Here is a 21364-nt window from a genome sequence, read left to right as displayed (position 1 = left end):
TTACTGCCCGACGTCAAGGAAGTGGACGGAAGAAAACAGCAACCTCAGAAAAACGGTTCGTAAAATAAAGAAGCGAGTTGATCGAAACCCGCGTCGCAGTGGCCGAAAAATGGCTCGTGAGCTGAACACATTGCAATACTCCATTCGGCAAATATTGAAAAATGGTCTCGGTGTAAAGCCATTGAAATTCCAAAAAGTACAAGAACTTAGACCGCAACAGAAAGAAAATAGAATCAAAAGAGCTAAAGAGTTGCTTCGCTTAGGCGAAAGTGGTGAATTGGCGAATTTGGTTTTTTCCGATGAGAAAACATTCGTTGTCCAGCAGTTCGTAAACAAACAAAATTATCGTGTTCACTTGTCAAAGAGGTCAGCTGAAAATGTCCACATTCGGTTGGCCACCAGAACTCAAGCGCCGGCATGGTGATGGTGTGGGCCGCCATAAAAGCCTATGGTCGCTTTCCGCTCGTATTAATTGACCGTTGCATCATAATAAAAGCCGAATATATCGCGAGAATATTCTGGAGAGTGTATTAAAGCCGTGGACAAGCAAGAATGGTTACAAAATGGGGTTCCTTGCTTCAATTTCAGCGCACTATGGCTACCAAAATCCCCGGAATGGGCCAAAATACCGCAGAGCAACATTCACATTTCGATCACATCTAAACTTATTCTAAAATTTGATGCTATTTCCGACATTTTTTGCTTTCATCCAATTAAATTTAAAAAAATGTAAAAATTATGGCGTTTGCATTTTTTTATCTCACCCGGTATCATATAGAACTGCTACAAATATTAGGGTTTGCAAAGTCGGAGCAAAAGCAGAATAACCTTTCTATTTCAGTGCAGTAAAATATTTGTTTGAAAACTACGAAAACAATGGTTACGATATTTTTACCTGTAAGTCTCGACTAGGTCCAAAAGAAATGTTTCTACGTCCTGCACAGATTTTTTTTAAAACAAATAAGTTAAAAGCTCCCACTCCGAGCTTTTCCAATTTAATCATTACAAAAATAAACCAATAAAAACTTTAGAATTCAACTTCAAAGAAATTGAAAAATTACGCCGAAATTTAATCCTCAGCCAAAGGTTCATATTTTATACAGCTTAAATTAAACCTAAAAATATTCGCTCGCAAGCAACAAAACTGATAATAACAATTTCCTGTTAATCACAAGAATTTTCTACGGTTTCATTTTTACAATTCAGAGAAAAAAGGTCGTCGTAGAATTCCTTCTAATAACACCTCAAGGCAATTCCCTAAAAATAAAAATAACAAAAACAAAAGTTCTATGCCTTTAATTTTTTGCACACATACCCTTGGCTGTAGAATGGGCCGAAACATGGCTGTAACTAATTCCAGTTCGAATGTTAAAATGAATGTTTTTTTTTTTCTTATTTCTATAATAGCTACCTTTCTTTGTTTGGGTCTCTTCCAAAATCATTCGCCATCTATCCCTACCTTAAACACAATATTTAAAAAAAGAAGCACCAAAAACACACCTAGAAAATCTTTACCTATGAGAAAGAAAAAAAAACGGAAAAAACCGAGGTAGGAGACAATGTTAACTTCAAACGATGTTATCATCAAAGGAATAACAAAAACAAATACCTTGGAATTGTAGGACACAAAGTTGCGGCAAAATAGAAATAAAGATTAGGTTCTATGGCAGCAACAGCAAAAAAATATGTATCCAAATAACCATATCCTCATTTGTTAATACCCCTTTTTTGGTGAGGAATTAAATGTTTTTAAGTTGTTTGTTTGGCGATAACAAGGTTGCAAAAAAAAAAAATAAAAAAGGATCAGTTCCTAGGATTGTTTTAAAGTTGGCGGTTTTCTGGAATGTTTGTGGTAAATATTTATGGCCGGAATAAATTAAGTTGAATTGAATTGTGGTGGTATGCAGCATGTGTGGAGATTGATATTTATAGGTAATGAAGGAAACACATTTTTAGTAAAGAAACGTAAAATCAAGAAGACCTAGTTTAAATGGGGGACCCCTATCAGTAAGTTATGTCAATATTATATATTTATATATTACTTATAGTAAAAATTCTAACACTCCAACCCCCCCCCCCCCCCCCAAAAAAAAAAAAAAAAAACATAGATTTTCTAAAAATATGATGCTTCAAAGGTATAGGAAAGTTTTTTGAAATAAAGAAGTAAAAAAGCAGTAAGTTCGCCCGGGCCGAACTTTGAATGCCCTCCACCATTTGGAACGAATTTTGAAATTAAAAAAAAAAATCCGTTAAAAATTGAATAAAAATTCCACATATAGCCGTTATATTGGGGTCTATACGGAGATGTGGACCTGCATGGACAACTTTTGTCATAAGCCATTACAATATTCAAATACGAAACATGAGAAAAATCCGGTGAATAATGTCGCTAAAATCATCAAAATACCGAATTTAGGGAGGTACCCTTATATCCGGGCTATATGAAACCTGGACCTGCATAGACAATTTTTTGTCACAGGCTGTAGTACCTATAAGGAACTTCAAATACGAAATTTCACACACTTTCGGTGAATATTGTACCTAAAATCGTCAAAAAATATTGGGGGTACCGTTGTATGTGGGCTAAACGATATTGTGGACCTAAAAAACTGCAGCAAAGTCAAACGCCATAATTTTTAATTAGTTTTTAATTTTATTGAATGAAAGCAAAAAAATGTCGGAAATAGCTTCAAATTTTAGAATAAGTTTAGATTGGTTCGAACTGGTCACCTTTAGCACGTATTATGGCCTTCGGCCATAATGAAACCGTCACATGCTGCCCGAATGTTGCTTTGCGGTATTTTGGCCCATACCCGGCGAAGCGCTTTCTTGAGGTGATCGACACTTTGGTATTTTTTAGTGCCAACCTTGCTTTCCAAAACACTCCAGACACAATAGTCCAACGGATTGGTATCCGGAGATTTTGGTGGCCATTGTGCGCGGGAAATGAAGCGACGAACCTCATTTTGTAACCATTCTTGGGTGACGTGTGCTGAGTACCATAGTGCTAAGTCCTGTTTGAATGTCGTCTGCGGCCAATATGTTTGCGTGTCCATGGCTTTAATACACCCTCCAGAATATTTTCGCGATAATAATTGGCAGTTATTCTGATGCCATGGTCGATTAATACGAGCGGAGAGCGACCATCGGCCGTCATCATCACCATCACTATGGCCGGCGCTTGAGTTCTGGTGGCCAATAGAGGGCCACCCCTTTGGCAAGTAAACACGATCATTTTTTTGTTTACAAACAACTGGGCAACGAATGTTTTCTCATCGGAGAAAACCAATTTCGGCAGATCACCACTTTCGGTAAAGCAAAGCAACTCTTTAGCTCTTTTAAGTCTATTTTCTTTCTCTTGCGGCATAAGTTCTTATATGAGTTCAATATCTAATCATCATGTACCCCTTGAAAATCTGAAATGAACAAATAAATGACAATGATTTAAAAAATGTCATTAATGCAGAACATCCTCAATAAATATAACATTTTACCATTTCTTTTATTTTTTCCAAAAAAATCTCCTTTACCAACTACCAGCATAACACAGTGACAATTTCCCCGAATTCCAATACGCAATAAAACAAATTTGACGTATTTGAAAATTAAGTGCGCACATACATCTTCAATTGCCTCAGATGTTCGGCAAGGACATTTATGATGACAAAGAATATTTCGTTCGCTACATTTAGGAGGTTCCCTGCAGCTACAACTAACCCAGAAAAGGACAATACACGATATAATGGGCTGGCAAGCCTGCGGGTCTAGTAAGAAGAAGAAAAAAACACACACACAGCAAAACTATGTCCTTAACGTCTTTGTGACCCCAAAGGGATTTGCTGTAGGCCCAAATAGATGTTGTTACTACTTAGCTGCAAAAACGAAAAATAAAACAAAAAACCCAGGCAAAGTAACAATTCAAAGCAGAAGTAGCAGCAGCAGCAGCAGCAGCTTAAACAATGCGAAAAATTTCAAAGCATTTAGTTTTTAAGGAGCTTGTTTTCTACTCGCCTTCCCTTTATTCACGCTCACTTGCACACACACATACGAACACGAACACTCTCACATCCCCACCCAGAAGCCATGCAAACATTTATCTTCTTTTGTTTGGCAAACAAACTGGCGAACAAGTCTGAGCGAAAATATCCTTTGAAAAGCAACAAACTTCTTGTTTTCTTCTTTCCTTTGTGGGCTTCTGTTTTCGTTGTTGTTGTTTCTTTTTTCATAAAAACAAAAAAACACAACTTAAATTTATTTTGCGCTTTAAGACTACCGGCTGTGTGTTCTACTTTTAATTTTTTTGTTTTTTGTTTTCTCGGGCTTTTCATTCCATTTATTTTCTTTGGAAACTTTAAACAACAGGCTGCGTTTTTGAAAAGATTCAATAGCATGAATAATGTTTTTGTTCGCATCTCAAGCAGCAGTTCTCTATTCACAATAAGACTTGTGTGTTTGGGGGGAAAAGGGGGGGAACAGATTTCTATAATGGTTCAGTAAATAACATCAATAAAATTAAATTTGTATTATTATATTAAATAAACAAGTTATTTGTGTGTAGAGAGAGATTGGTGTTTTTGAATTCATGTCAAAATTGAAAATATAAATGCCTACCAAGACTTGAAATATTGTTTCAAGTCTGGAGGTAAAATGTGAGCCAAGTTCAGAGTGAGTTTGTTACTTACCACATTTACTTGGGTTACATTTCGATATAACCTTTCAAAACGCCGATACATGCGTCTTCAATGTTTACCACTTCTTTCGAAATTTACTGGGGTTTCGGTTTTACCGAAGGATGTATAACCTTATCCAATGTTCGATTATTTAAATATATTTTCTCTTCTGTTATGATTATTCAAATTGTTGACCCTCTATGGAGTGGATTTCAAGGGAATATTGTCCATTTCGTATAGAACCTAAGAAAATATTATAAAAATATTGCGACGTACCGGTTGTGGACTATATTAGCTATTTATACTTCAATTTATATGAGATACTTGAAAATTTTTAGAAATTTTTAAAATGTCCGTCCGTCTGTTGTAATCACGCTACAGGCTAAACGAATAAAGATAGAAAGCTAAAATTTTGCCCAGATCCCTCTTTTGTCTGCAGGTTGGTGAAGTTCGGTACCCCCTATATCCGGTATTTTTATGATTTTAGCCACATTTTTCAATGGAATTGTATGAAAATCCACACAAGCTGTTCTCTAAGAGCACTTTATCCCTTGGCTGAGAATTAACTATATAGGTCCACGATATCGTATAGCCCCAATATAACGGTACCCCCGATATTCTGTATTTCCACATTTCTAATCCACACGAGGAGTTCTTTGTGGGTACTTTACCCCCTGAAAGAGAATTGTTTATATAGGTCCACGATATCGTATATCCCCCATATAACGGTACCCTCCGATATTCGGTATTTTGATGATTTTAGTCGCATTTTTCGACGGAATTGTCTAAAATTCTACACAAGGGGTTCCTTGTGGGCACTTTACCCCCTGAAAGGGAATTGTCTATATGGGTCCAAAATATCGTATAAACCCCACACAACGGTATCCCCCGATATTCGGGATTTTGATGATTTTGGCCACATTTTCCAATGGAATTGTCTGAAAATCCGCACAACGAGTTCCTTGTGAGTATTTTATTCATTGAAAGAGGATTATCTATATAGGTCCAGTACCCCCCTATATTCGGTATTTTGATGATTTTCACCACGTTTTTCAACGGAATTGTCTGAAATTCTACACAAGGGGTTCTTGGTGAACACTTTACCCCCTGACAGGGAGTTCTTTATATAGGTCCACGATATCATATAGTCCACATATAACAGTACCCCCCTATATTCGGTATTTTGATGATTTTAGCCACATTTTTCAACGGAATTGTATTAAATTCTATGCAAGGAGTTATTTGTGAGTACTTCATCGCCAGACAAAGATTTGTCTATATAGGTCAACAATGTCATTTATCGCCACCTTCCGAGATTTTAACAGAATTTTTAATGGATTTTATTTTAACTTTTTGAAAATGTCCTAATTCGTTCCAAATGGTGGAGGGTAATCAGAGTTCGGCACGGCCGATCTTACTGCTTTTTTACTTGTTATATTTCACCTAATATAGATAAAAAAAATATTGGTATGGGCAAAATTACAAGAAAATCTAACATTTATATCCAATACCAATACCAGAAGAAATAGTCCGATCTCTACCATTTATACAACAGATCTTGTGTTAAAAAAAAATATTGTAATGTGTGTAATATGAAGAACACCGGATGCTTATGTCGGATTTTATAAAGGTTTTAGTCATTCTAAACTTTGACCCATTGTGTGAGAGGTACCAGAAGAATTGCTCCGATCTCTCCCATCTATATAACAGATCTTGTTTATGGAAGTGTTTATAGAAATATTGATATGTACCTGATTGGAATCAGATGTTAATTCCATGAGATTCATGGAAATTCAAAATTTTGACACTTTGTGGGGATGGTACCAGAAGGAGTGTACCGATATATTCCAACTTCACACCAGACCTTGGGTCAAAATTCTAGCTTCAGCCGTTTCGTCTGTGCGTTGATGATTCAGCCAGCCCGTCATTCATTTAGTCACCCAACTCTGTTAAAAATATAGATATATTGTCATGAAAAATGGGCCCATATATTCCATTTTCAACAAAATTGAAAAAATCGACATTGAGTTACATTTTACGGGAGTTATTATTCAAAATGTTGACCTATTGTGGGGAGGTACCAGTAGGAGAGTGGTTTAATAGGTTTATACCTTCACCATCCTATGGAGGGTATATTAACTTCGTCATTCAGTTTGTAACTCCTCGAAATATACTCTGGATCAGCGTAAAATTCTTAGTCGATTTAGAGATGCCTGTCTGTTGTAATCAAGCTATAGAAGTCTAGAATTTTACATACATGTGAATTTTGCCAGTAGGTTGGTAAAGTTCGTAAATAGTTTATGTTGGTTCACGTTTTTGTATAGCTCGCATATAACAGTACCTCTCAATATTGGATATTTTAACGATTCCAGAGACATCATAAATTTGTTTCACATTTGAAGTTCCAGCATATGACAGAAACTTGTCTATGCTGGTCCACGTCTTCGAAGAGTTTTTTTTTTTTTTTTTTGTATTTTAATGATTTTAGCAATACTAGTCACCGGAATTGACTACAGCCTATGAGAAAAAGTACTTTTGCACATTCACGTTTTTAAGTGTTATTTTTCGACAGATTTTTTTTCCTTATTTCAAGACCCTTCCAAATTGTTGAGGGTATTAAAAGTTCAGTCCGGCTAAACTTAGCTGCATATATACTTGTTAATTTTCCCACCTGACCTTAGCCTCAGTATGTAAATATTACATGTGCCAAATTTGGACTATATTCTGCTTTCCCACCAGCTTATGCGTACTATTTTTGTGTACATTTTGCTCTTTTATAGAAGAAGTACGAGGAAGGTGGGCTAAAATACTCAATATCCAATATTGTTCCAATATTCATAAAAATTTTGCGATTCATGACGTTTGAAGAAATTTTAACACTAAATGTACACATCGATATTTATAACTTTTCGAAATTCTAAATTTGTGTGAAGGTAGTATATATGGGGAGGGCCAATAAAGTCCATTTTCTCACCTGACCTTAGTCAGATTTAATTATGAAGATGTCCCTAGTTTAATGAGAGACTCTAGTGAGTGAGAACGAGTAATCCGAAATTACGCATCTCCGCACTTGACCTATGTTTGGGAAAAATATTATGCTGTGCCATGTTGGGAATAAACTGGATACTCCGAGAGTCGATTGGGCAAATCTGGTTAGGCCCAAAAAGACCTAGTTTCTAAAACCATTACTTCGATAAGACAAATTTTAGCAGTATCAAGGGTATTTTGGCTTACAATATTCCAAAAAAGATATGCCAAAGAAATAATTTTGAAACTTCTTCCATTTCCTTCTAATTCTCTGTGAACCCCAAATGTGTGCCCTTAAGGCGCAATTGAGCGCTGCTCGTTAACAATTAACCCATAATTAAATTTAATACAACATCCTTGGTCATTGAAGCCGGGAAATGTGCCACATCATTCTTACTTAATGAATGGATGAATGAGCGAACAGTAGCAGCAGCAACAACAACGAGCAGAACTTTTAATATCCTGAGAAAGAATACAAACTGTTCATTCCTTTGGGTGCGTGTTCTTTTGTGAACCCGCCGCCGCCGCTCCATCAATTGTTTCTCTTTCCAACTTGGCGTTACGTTCCATTCGTCCACAACGGAACGGAATGACTTAATTTATTTCTGTCAGGCCTGTTTCCGTTTTATTACCGTAAAGTATGACTTGTCATGCCCTGGGTCGACGGACTGACTGACATTTCAAATGTCTCGCTGCCTTGCTTAAATCGCTGAATGTCGCATTTATTGTCAAGTTTAAGTTTCTTTTGTTTTTATTCCTTCGTTTTTTGCTTTAGAAGATTTTTCATATTTTTTCTACCTCCATCTCGTCTCCATCCATGGCTGGTTCACAGGAATCTTTAAGAAAGCAGAATAAAAAGGATGGTGGGGTTGCTTTGAAAGAGAATAATGAAAAACAAAAGAAAAACACCCATCAACCAGACCAAAAACGAGGTAACTCCTGTGGCACAGCTGACGCACGTAGAGTTCTTCATTTGAGGATAGTGTTGCGACACAGAGATAGGATGACGGCAAAGTTCCAGGGAAAAACAGCGGCAGCAGCAGCAGTGGTACCCAGTTATTTCATTTTAGCATTGTCCTTTTTATGGTAATTGTTGTTAGTGTTGTTGGCTGTTCTTTGAAACTTTTTGATGTAGTTTGACAACAAAGACTGCTGATGACGACGTTCGCTGAATCGTAAGCAGCCACCTAGTGTTGTAACCACTTTCTATGTTTATGTTAATGTCTCACATACACCACGCCATAACTACATGCACAGATGCCCATATTGCCAAGGATTGTTGCGGATGGAGTCCTTTAGTTTATCTTTGAATAAAATGAATTTGCATATTTAGTATTGTTTTGTTTTGTCGTAACAAAAGGTCGGATTTTACGCTCCTAGATTAAAAATTTGTGTATTGGGAAGCAACTGTCATTATCTAATCTGCCAAACGGATGTAATAATGCAAATTTGCGTTATTGTGTGTTCTTCATGGGTAGTGGTAGGTAAAGGAGGTAAGAAACTGAATGATATCTTGCTGCTCTTTGTTTGCCGTTGGTACCCTTGGTGCTTCTCACCGCCATGACTGCGAGAGGTGTAAATTGTTATCATCCATTAAGGAATAATCTGGCATTAGGATAAAATCTTTCTTCAGCTATCTCTCAATCTGATCTGTTGATAAGCCAGCAAGAAGATACTCGTAGGGGATAAGGGTTACAAAGTAATAGGAAATTTCAATAGGAATAGTAAATTTCAACGCATATTAGGCGTTTTGAGGCATTAGAAGACCTCTTGGAGGTCATTCATATCTTGAATGGGTCTTATATTGAAGGTCTTCTATTCCTAGAAGTGCCTTTGAAGATTTCTATATCAAGGAGACCTTTTGAAGGTTCTAGGTCTTCTATATCTAGAAGACCCTTTGTTCCTAGGCATGGCATTTCATACCTGGAAGATCCTTTGGAGGTCTTCCATATCTTTAAGGTCTATTGGACATCTTAGTGAAAGTCTTCTTTATCTAGAAGAGCCTTTGGAGAGCTTGTATATATAAAAGTTTGTGGTAGTTTTCTTTATGTAGAAGACTTTGGGCAGATCGTTTGTATCTAGCAGAATCTGTGGATGTGTTGTAAACTTAGAAGAACCTTTGAAGATCTTTTGTATATAGACCACCTTCTGCAGTCCTCCAAACGGCCTTCCACATATAGAAGACTTACCAAATGTATTTTAGGTATAGAAGGCTTTTAAAGGGTCTTATAGGCATAGAAGAGCTCTAATAGGAGTTCTAGACGTAGAAAACCTCCAAAGGGTCCTCTGTATATTCAACTGGTGTTCTAGACACAGAACGCCTCCAACGGGTCTTATAGATATGTACAGGGTGAGCCATTGTGTACTGGAAATGAAGCGAGGAACCTCATTTTGTAACCATTCTTGGGTGGCGCGTGCTGAGTGCGGTGGTGTTGAGTCCTGTTGGAATGTCCAAGGTCTGCGGTCTAAATGTTTGCGTGCACAAGGCTTTAATACACTCTCCAGAATATTTTCGCGATAATATTCGGCATTTATTCTGATGCCACGGTAGATTAATACGAACAGAGAGCGACTATCGGTTGTTATGGCGGCCCACACCATCACCATGGCCGTCGCTTGGGTTCTGGTGGCCAACCAAAGGTGCACATTTTCAGCTGATCTCTTTGGCTAGACTCTTCAGCTGACCAAACTGCTGGACAACGAATATTTCTTCATCGGAGGAAACCAAATTCGACAGTTAACCACTTTCGGCCAAGCGAAGCAATTCTTTAGCTCTTTTAAGTCTATTTTCTTTCTGTTGCGGTGTAAGTTCTTGCACTTTTTGGAATTCCAATGGCTTTATCCCGAGCTCATTTTTCTATATTTGCCGAATGGAATATTGCGATATGTTAGGCTCACGAGCCATTTTTCGGCCACTGTGACGTGGGTTTCGATCAAGTCGTTTCTTTATTTTTCGAACCATCTCGGCTGATGTTCTTGTTTTCTTCCGTCCACCCTCTTGACGTCGGGCTACGCTACCAGTATCACGGTAACGAGAGATGGTACGAGACACAAAAGATTTATTCACATTTAAATGCTGGAGTGCTCTAACGATAGCCACTTGTGGTTTTCCAGCCAAATATAAAGAAATTTCACTATCCCGCCAGAATTCCATCACGAATAACTTTTTTTCTGGAAAATCCTCAATAAAATGCTTTTGTACGCTTGTAAACAATATAATGAGCTGTCACTGGAATGATTTTAACAGCTGTCGGATGAGTGGCTTAGAAATGACAGCAGTCTGAAATTAGTTGCAGTTTTTTTTCTCATCCTATAGAAGACACTTTGGAGGCATTGTAAACCTAATAGAACCTTTCAAAGTCTTTTGTATATAGTCGAGGTTCTGCTGGCCTCTAATAGAGTTTCTACATATTGAAGTACCCGAAAAGGTCTCTCACATATGTAAGAAGACCTCTAATAGGCCTTCTACATGTAGAAGACCTCCGATAGGTCCTCTAGATGTAGAAGACCTCCGAAGGGTCCTCTTTAAATAAAAGAGACTTTCAATAATATTTCTAAAAACAGAACCCCACCAGTGGGTATTATAGATATAGAAGAACAAAAAAGGTCTTTTATATCTAGACGACACTTTGGAGCTGTTCTGTGTCTAGAAGACCTAGTAAAAGTCTGTTATATATCCTGGGGGATCCTTTGAAAGACTTCTCCGTCAGGAAGGCAACAAATACTTGGCCTCAAAAAGCTTCACATACCCTTCACATCCAAAATAAAATAAACCTCTATTATTCAGACATCCTTCCTAGTATCCTTATCAGTACCACCCTTGCTTTGATATTTTTTTGTAATCTCTTTAATATTTATTACTTAAAAATCTGTGCAACATTTTTTTTGCTTTGTCATTTGCTTGCAACTAAAGGGTTTCAAAGATATTGGCCAACAGAAAAAGTTTGTTTTTATAGCTATTTATGGTTTGTAGAACTGTTTTATGGCCATTTTTTGCCATTCTCTCTCCACTTTTTTTGTTTTTGTTTCAACATCAAAGAAGTTCAAACAAACAAAAAACACGCCCCATAAAACATGAAATGAAACAAATTTTTCTCAAATAAAATGTTGTTTGGGTACCGCAAACAAACAACGGCAACAGTAGCAGCAACAACAAAGGCCGGACACATAAAAACCAACTGCTCCAAATCATTTGATGATGGCCGGGCAGGCAATAAGAAAATGGAGATGGACTGCATCGGAGTGGAAGTGGTAGAATAACGACGACTAAAACGGTAGATATTCCTCAAAAAAAAAAAAACCGAAAAAATGTTTGCCCAGAGTAATCATCGTTTCGGAATCTTTCGAAGTTAGCAGAATGCCAAGTATTTATTGCTGCTGTCCGAGGTATGCGCGGTTTTTATGATGTGTTTTGTTTTTGTTTCGTTGTTGTGTAGTTCTCTTGGTGTTTAATGAAAGCATAAAAGAGATTGGATGGTTGCATCACCAAAAACAAAAATAAAAAACAAGATTGATTTACCATTGTGGTATTTAAGTAATTACTAAGGAATGAATACCTTTGAAATAGGAATTCTTTTTTTTAAAGACTTCAAAATTCTGTTGCTTAATTGTGGGGCTAAATGCGAAAATTAAATAAATATCGAATATCATGTTTGAAAATAATGATCACAAAGGTATTTAATTCTGAATATTAGAAAAACAACGTAAAAGGAGGGAGTTGGACGGAAATCTTTTTATACACGAAGGGATATATAACCATTTTTGTACCCTCCACCATACTATGGAGGGTATATTAATTTTGTCATTCCGTTTGTAACTCGAAATATTCATGTCAGACCCAATAAAGTATATATATTCTTGATCAGCGTAAAATTCTAAGACGATTTAGCCATGTCCGTCTGTCTGTCTGTGTGTCTGTCTGTCTGTCCGTCTAGAAGGCTAAAATTTTGCACACATGTATATTTTCCCAGTAGGCAGGTTAAGTTCGTAAATGGGCCGTGTAGGTCCAAGTTATTATATAGCCCCCATATAACGATACCTCCCGATATTCGGTATTTTGATGATTTTAGCGACATTATTCACCGGAATAATTTCAATTTTGGTATTTGAAGTTCGTAATGGATACTACAGCCTAAGACAGAAAATTATCTGTGCAGGTCCACGTCTTCATATAGCCCCCATATAACGGTATCCCCCGATATTCGGTATTTTGATTATTTTAGCGACATTGTTTACCGGAATCGTTTCAAAGTTGGTATTTGAAGTTCGTAATGGATACTTCATCCAAAGTCAAAAAATGAGACATGTAGGTAAACGTCTTCATATAGCCCCCATATAACGATACCCCCGATATTCGGTATTTTAATGATTTTAGCGACATTATTTACAGGGATTGTTTCAAAATTCGCATGTGAAGTTCGTAATGGATACTTCAGCCCATGCCAGAAAATTGTCTGTGCAGGTCCACATCTTCGTATAGCCCCCATATAACGGTACCCCCCATATTCGGTATTTTGACGATTTTAGCTACATTATAAACAGATTTTTCTTCAAATTTCGCATTTAAATATTGTAATAATTTATGACAAAAGTTGCCTATGCAGGCCCACGTCGTCGTATAAGCATTCGGTATTTTTAAGATTTTAACAGAATTTTTAACGGTTTTTTTTTTGGAAATTGCCAAATTTGTACCAAATGGTGGAGTGTATAAAATGTTCGGCCCGGCCGAACTTACAGCTTTTTTACTTGTTATAAATGATACGTAGAATAATCTCTTATGTACGATGTTATAAAAATGGAATTAATTGAGAAGAATATTTCAATAAGAGAGGTAGTATATGTCTAGGACGTGCTAAGTGTATATAGACGATGTAAAGGAGACTATATTGTAAAGGGTTGCCCATATTCGACGGACCCATCTGGCAACGCCATAACTTTTGACAGAGATGTCACATCGCTTAATGACATACCGTGTTTGAAGCGTCAGTCCAAGCAGATTTTTACCATGAACCAATACACGCCACGCGAGCGCTCTGAATAGTTGAAATTTACAAGAAGTCAATTGTGAAAACTCAACGTGCTTTTAAAACATTAAAAAATGTGAGAAGTGCGCCTTCTAAAAACACCATTAAGCGTTTATACGAAAAATTTTCGACTGGTAAGGCTCTTTCTAATCCGAAGAGGTCATATAAAAGTCGACCAAGGCGATCGGCCGAGAATATCGCTGCCTAACGAGCCAGTGTTGAGAGGTCCCCAAGAACATCCCAAAAACGCCGTTCTCAGCAGTTGGGCATGGCTCGGTTCACTTTACAACGGATTATTCGCATTGATTTGCATTTGTTCCCGTACAAAATTCAATTGACGCAAAACATGCAATTGACGCAATGGGCCCAAAGGTCCGTCGAATATGGGCAACACTGTATGACTAGCTGAATGAAAGTCTCTTTTATAGACAAGCTACAAATGATATATTCTAAATATCATAAGAAAGTGAGTCTATTTTAGAAGCGAACTTCTGAAACAAGGTCTCCGGTCTACGAAGAGACTGAAGAAGGGAACCCAATTCATAAACGGATGAGATCCTGGTAAAGCCATTGAAATTCCAAAAAGAGCAAGGACTTACACCGCAACTTGCCAAAGAGGTCAGCTGAAAATGTGCACCCTCGGTTGGCCACCAGAACTAAAGCGTCGGTCATAGTCATGGTGTGGGCCGCCATAACAGCCGATGGTCGCTCTCCGCTCGAATTAATCGACCGTGGCATCAGAATAAATGCTGAATATTATCACGAAAATATTCTGGAGGGTGTATTAAAGCCTTGGGCACGCAAACCTTTTTGCCGCAGACCTTGGACATTCCAACAGGACTCAGCACCATCGCACTCAGCACGCGCCACCCAAGAATGGTTACAAGCTGAGGTTCCTCGCTTCATTTCCAGCGAACCATGACATCCAAAATCTCCGGATACCAATCCGTTGGACCATTGTGTCTGGAGTATTTTGGAAAGCAAGCTTGGCACTAAAAAATACCAAATTATCGGTAAGCGCCACGCCCGTAATGAGCCAAAATACCGCAGAGCAACATTCGGGCAGCGTGTGACGGTTTTATTATACGTTTGAAGGCCACAATTCGTGACAAAGATGACCAATTCGAACAAATCTAAACATATTCTAAAATTTGATGCTAAGGCCTTAGAAAAGCTTTTAAGCGGACACATTTTCTAAGGCTTTCATAAATCATACGGGTCTCCTTAAGGTCCTAACGGAAGGAAATATTTATATGCGTTAGAAGGTCACCTCAGACGGCGTCTGAGGTGGATCGAAAGGGAATGCATTCTGACGACTCAATGGTAGTCCTAAGGGTCTCTAAGTTGTCGAATGATAGTTTTTTTATAGACTGGGAAATTCTGAAGAAGAGCTGAACATGTCGGCGACTTTAAGATCCGTTGACTGCGAACCCAACTCATCAGTTTTCTCATTTCCTTCAATATTATAATGACCAAATACCCATCAAGGCCGATTAGTAGTGTGCAGATCTTCCATTGCTGTTGCTCTCAGCACTGCATCAGAATTGATTCATTCTACTATTTTTCCTATGGATAGAAACGCTTTCATAAATGTCAAAATGACGACAGAACCTCTTTAGACTTTTTAACGATAAACGATCTCTCATAAAATCGACCTCAGAAATATTTTTATGGATGACGGAAATTCAGATTGTGTGGACATCTGGACATCTCAGAAATACTTTTATGGATGACGGATATTCAGATTTTATGGACATCTGAAGAGGACTTAAAGAAAATCTTCTAAATAGCAAGGATGAAGACTTTATACGCCATCCAGTGTGGCCGGAGACGTTTTGGGGAGTAAATACAGATGAACTGAAAGCATTATTTATGTATGGTATGGGGACACCTTTCTAGGCAGCTATAGGTGATCGCTGCAAGGGGTTTAGAGGAATCTTTATGGGTGTCTATATAAGACATTTTACTGGCGTTCAAAAGCGAACTTTTGGGTATGAGCAGGTTTTTAAACAGAAGAAGGAGAACCCCTTGGAAAAGGGTAAAATTGAGACATAGACAACAAAAATCAAGTCTATATTTGCCCTTGATTTTTTGACTCTTCTCTAAAATTTCCTAATTTATCAACCACATATTTTTATAGCGAAATCCATAAAACATTTTACAACTCCTGATGGGTAATGAATGCAATCAAATATTACATTCCACAAAAAAAATATTGTCACAGATTGCGGGGATAAATAAAATAAACCCTTTTCCCACTCCGTGTCCCGAACATCTTTCGAAAAATTGTTTTATTACGAATTTTAACCATTGTCTACAAATAACGATGGTCATAAAATATATCTCACTCTATATATGCAACTCGATCTCCCCTCTGCTTTCAATATTACGTGCCTGGTGCTCCTGTTCAAAATCGGCCTGCCAAACTTCGGCTATCATAAAATTTCCTGTTCTGGAAAGTGGCCGTGCCGTTTCATTAGTAACTTTTTTATGTTCGCTTTATGACTGTTGTTTGGGCCCTAAAAATTTATTTGATTTGAAATAAAAATTACTATATTTTATGTCGAATGTGTGTGCGTGGACGGACCAATTGCTGAAGTTCTTATAAACCTGCTGCTGCTGCAGTTATAATCTCTTGGTTTGCGTTCCCCCAAAAAAAAATCGTGTTCGCATTTTAGTCAAACTTTTCAAACTTAACATTTAATCTCTTAGCGTTTGCACAGTTTTTTTTTGTTCTTATTGCTCCCCAAATGGTCGTTGTACACGCAATAATTTTTCCCGGATTTTTTCTTTGCTAGCCAAAAAAAAAGTCTTTTTGATCATTGCCCAGAGTCGTTAGTCGTGTCGAATGGCTGGCTATGCAAGCAAAATTAACAACCTGAAAGTCAACCGCTTCCTTTCATTTCCTGTTTGCAAACGTTTTGTGTGTTTGTTCCCCTCACTGACGATGTAGGATGGGGGAGGGTTTGTGCCTTTTGGCGGCAATATTTAAGTAGCAGTGCATGATGTCCCAAACAGTATTGACTTTCTTCTGCTTTGCTGCGGCGCTACACTTTCCCTCCACTCCACTCCATTCAGTTCGATTTTGTTCTTTGATAATCTTGTTAAACATGTTTCGTACTTATAATGTTTGAACTTCCTTCCGGTTTGCTTCAAGCATCTCTTTGTCCCCGGCTTTCCGTTACCCTTAAATGTCCTGCTACCTCTTGATGTCCTTTTTGCCTCATTTTACATCGAGTTATTGCTGTTGTTGTTGTTGTTGTTGTTTTCGTGTACATATGAACCAGCTATAATGGCTTTTCTCATGTCATTTGGTTTTATTTCTATTCCTGTCTTACTTTAACCACCCCACCGCTTGGTTATACCGATTGCAGGACTTTGTCTTACGGTCGTCTAACAGAATGTTCGTGTTCATGTCCTTTTATTGTCATTATTTGAAATGTAGTTTTTTCTTTCTTCGTCTTCTGCTTTGTACAATTTTCCTTGGCACGTACATTTTGTTGTACTTCAAAGCTAGAATGTCAAAGTAGTCAATATTTAAGTGGGGAAATGAGGAAAAAGTATTTTTTTGTTTCCGGTTTTTCACTTTTTTTGTGCAGAATTTCCAGACGTGATATGTCACATCATGTCTTATATGGTTCTCTAAGGAATTTATAATTTTTTTCGCAAGGCACACTCGAAAAGGTAAGAGGGACCGACGTTAAAGAAAACAGGGCGAAGAGAAAAAACAAGGTTCATAGACGAGCTGAAGGACGACTCAATAGACGGGCTGAAGGGCGGCCATAGAGACTAGGCGAAAGACGATACGGGGTGTTTTCAATGACAAGATGCGGGGACATGAGCTGGAGTAGTCATTATAGGCAACCTGAACTTTTTAGACAAACTAAAGGACAAGCCACAGACGAGCTGAAGGGAGTCCTTATAGATGAGCTTAAGTATGTAGGAGGCAGAGGGAGTCTTTATAGACGAGACGAGCTGGAGGGAGTCTTTATAGACGAGCTGAAGGACGAGTCTTTATAGACGAGCTGAAGGACGAGTCTTTATAGACGAGCTGAAGGACGAGTCTCTATAGACGAGCTGAAGGACGAGTCTTTATAGACGAGCTGAAGGACGAGTCTTTATAGACGAGCTGGAGGGAGTCTTTATAGACGAGTTGGAGGGAGTCTTTATAAACGAGCTGGAGGGAGTCTTTATAGACGAGCTGCAAGGGGTCTTTATAGACGGGTTGCAGGGAGTCTTTTTAGACGGGCTGCAGGGAATCTTTATAGACGGGTTGCAGGGAGTCTTTATAAACGGGCTGCAGGGAGTCCTTATAGACGAGCTGCAGGGAGTCTTTATAGACGAGGTGAAGGACGAGTTTTTATAGGCGAGGTGAAGGACGAGTTTTTATAGACGAGCTGAAGGACGAGTCTTTATAGACGAGCTGAAGGACGAGTCTTTTTAGACGAGCTGAAGGACGAGTCTTTCTAGACAAGCTGAAGGACGAGTCTTTATAGACGAAATTAAGGGAGTCTTTATAGACGAAATTAAGGGAGTCTTTATAGACGAGCTGGAGGGAGTCTTTATAGACGAGCTGAAGGACGAGTCTTTATAGACGAGCTGAAGGATGAGTCTTTATAGACGAGCTGAAGGACGAGTCTTTATAGACGAGCTGAAGGACGAGTCTTTATAGACGAGCTGAAGGACGAGTCTTTATAGACGAGCTGAAGGACGAGTCTTTTTAGACGAGCTGAAGGACGAGTCTTTATAGACGAGCTGATGGACGAGTCTTTATAGACGAGCTGAAGGACGAGTCTTTATAGACGAGCTGAAGGACGAGTCTTTATAGACGAGCTGAAGGACGAGTCCTTATAGACGAGCTGAAGGACGAGTCCTTATAGACGAGCTGCAGGGAGTCTTTATAGACGAGCTGCAGTGAGTCTTTATAGACGAGCTGAAGGACGAGTCTTTATAGACGAGCTGAAGGACGAGTCTTTATAGACGAGCTGAAGGACGAGTCTTTATAGACGAGCTGAAGGACGAGTCTTTCTAGACAAGCTGAAGGACGAGTCTTTATAGACGAGCTGAAGGACGAGTCTTTATAGACGAGCTGAAGGACGAGTCTTTCTAGACGAGCTGAAGGACGAGTCTTTATAGACGAGCTGAAGGACGAGTCTTTATAGACGAGCTGAAGGACGAGTCTTTTTAGACGAGCTGAAGGACGAGTCTTTATAGACGAGCTGATGGACGAGTCTTTATAGACGAGCTGAAGGACGAGTCTTTATAGACAAGCTGAAGGACGAGTCTTTATAGACGAGCCAGAGGACGAGTCTTTATAGACGAGCCAGAGGACGAGTCTTTATAGACGAGCTGAAGGACGAGTCTTTATAGACGAGCTGAAGGACGAGTCTTTATAGACGAGCTGAAGGACGAGTCTTTATAGACGAGCTGAAGGACGAGTCTTTATAGACGAGCCAAAGGACGAGTCTTTATAGACGAGCTGAAGGACGAGCTGAAGGACGAGTCTTTATAGACGAGCTGAAGGACGAGTCTTTATAGACGAGATGGTGGGAGTCTATTTGGACGAGCAGAATGACGACTCTTTGGACGAGCTGAATGGCGACTCTTTGGACGAGCCGAATGACGACTCCATACAACGACTCTTTAGACGAGCTAAAGGACAATTTTTTAGACGACTGAAGAACGATTTTTTACACGAGTTGAAAGATGAGTCGTTATACGAGCTGAATAACGACTCTTTAGACGAGCTGAATAACGACTCTTTAGACGAGCTGAATAATTACCCTTTTTACGATCTAAACTACGAATCTTTGAAAGAGCTGAAAGACAATTATTTAGATGAGCTGAAGGATGAGTCTTTAGACCAGCTGAAGGATGGGTCTTTAGACCAGCTGATGGATGAGTCTTTAGACCAGCTGAAGGATGAGACTTTAGACGAGCTGAAGGATGAGTCTTTTGACGAGCTGAAGAACAATTCTGTAGACGAATTGAAGGACAATTCTTGAATCTAGCTGAAGGATGACTTGACTAGACGAGCTGAAAGACGAGATAAAGGACAATTCTTTAGACGAATTGAAGTACAATTCTTTTGACGATTTGAAGGATGATTCTTGAATCTAGCTGAAGTATGACACTTTTGACGAGCTGATGGACTATTCTCGATAAACTGAAGGCCGCAGAGCAAACGTGAGTCTCCATAGACAAGGTGTCTTGACCTGCCGGAAGTCCCCACAGACAATCTGAAAGACGTTTTCATAGACAATCTGAAAGAAGTCTCCACAGACAATCTGAAAGAAATCTTTATAGACGATCTGAATGTAGTCTCTATTTTGGACCAAAATGTAGTCTCTATAGACGACTTGAAGAGAATTTTTATAAAAAACTTAGAAGGTTATCGAGCAGAACAGGGCGCTTAGAGACACTACCAATTTTTTTTAGAATTCGGTTTTATAGAATATCAACATTTTTCCTCGAGAGTATAGTTTCCAAAATCTTGTAGACTAGCAAAGCAAGGTATAATCTAAAAAAATGCATCCTCCTCCAAAAATTCTAAACAAAAACACATTTCCCTTCTGGGTGGCAAAATTTAAAATGCCATTTTTTCTGTTCTCCAAAGAAAAGGGGAAACAAATATTGAAAATGATAATTTATATTTCCATTTAGTTTAGTCTTCTTCCTGGCGACAAAGAAATGTTGATTATAAATTTGAAAAAAAAAAAAAAAAACAACCAACAGAAAATACTTTGCCACAACAATAGTCGCCATTAGCCGGAATAAAAGCTCTAAATACAATTCTTTATTTTGATTTATATGCAAAAGTTTTGCGACACGTCGCAGCGAGTTTTCAATGTTATCGCCAAAAATGAAAAAGGGTCACGTTTTGAATAATTCACCAGAGAATTTGGTTTAAGGATATATGCAAGCACAATACAACAAAGTTTACAAATGACATAAACGAAGAGGAAGGAGAAAAAGAAGAGGAGAACTAGAAAAAGTTGTCATTTGGTTGATGTTGTTGTAAATATTGAACTGTAGGAGTGGAGCAAAAAATATGCAGAAATCGTAAATATTTATTGTAAAAGCTAAAATATATATTTTCTGGGCAATAATATGGTATTGTACGGAGTAGGATATTGACCATTAAAGAAGAGGAGAAGGACTTACCTTATGTTTAGAATATAGTCCGGTTTCTATTAGGAATGGAGAGGAGCTGAAAATAAGAAGAAGCAAAAAAATTGATTAATGATACCGAAAGGCCATTATAATCAAAATATAGCAGCCATAACAACTACATGCAGCATAAATTTGTCGAAAACTTAATTTTTAAGGGACCCTTTTGGTAAAACATGACACATTCTGTTATCATTGTTAGTTTTTAAAGCAATATTTGCGGATTTTAAATTTTTGACAATACTTCCATGCATTTTGGAGATATTTTATTACTTTCAATTTCTTTTTTCAATTTTTTTCCAGAAATTTTAAATCCAAATTTCAACTCTCACCAAAAAAGAAATCACACACACGTTATGCAAAAAACTGGAAGCCTTTGAAAAATATATCTAATATCTATCATAAACATGAAAGATTTGTTAATATTGATTTATTGTACGACAAGGGGAGACGATAATATGGTTCCGCCTGCAC

General features: G+C 38.1%; 1 protein-coding gene across 1 annotated transcript in view; it reads right to left on the bottom strand.

Moving 5' to 3' along the window:
• LOC101893045 (centrosomal and chromosomal factor) overlaps positions 1-21364 on the bottom strand; it is a 266728-nt gene that overhangs the window by 112466 nt on the left and 132898 nt on the right. Inside the window, exon 2 of the mRNA XM_005190644.4 lies at positions 20885-20930. The gene's annotated coding sequence lies outside the window, so the exon portion shown is untranslated. The remainder of the gene's footprint in view (positions 1-20884; positions 20931-21364) is intronic.

This window comes from Musca domestica, unplaced genomic scaffold, assembly GCF_030504385.1.
Source record: "Musca domestica strain aabys unplaced genomic scaffold, Musca_domestica.polishedcontigs.V.1.1 12, whole genome shotgun sequence".
Lineage (NCBI taxonomy): Eukaryota > Metazoa > Arthropoda > Insecta > Diptera > Muscidae > Musca > Musca domestica.
The sequence above is the reverse complement of the archived record's forward strand: the minus strand, read 5'-3'. Positions and strand labels throughout refer to the sequence as shown.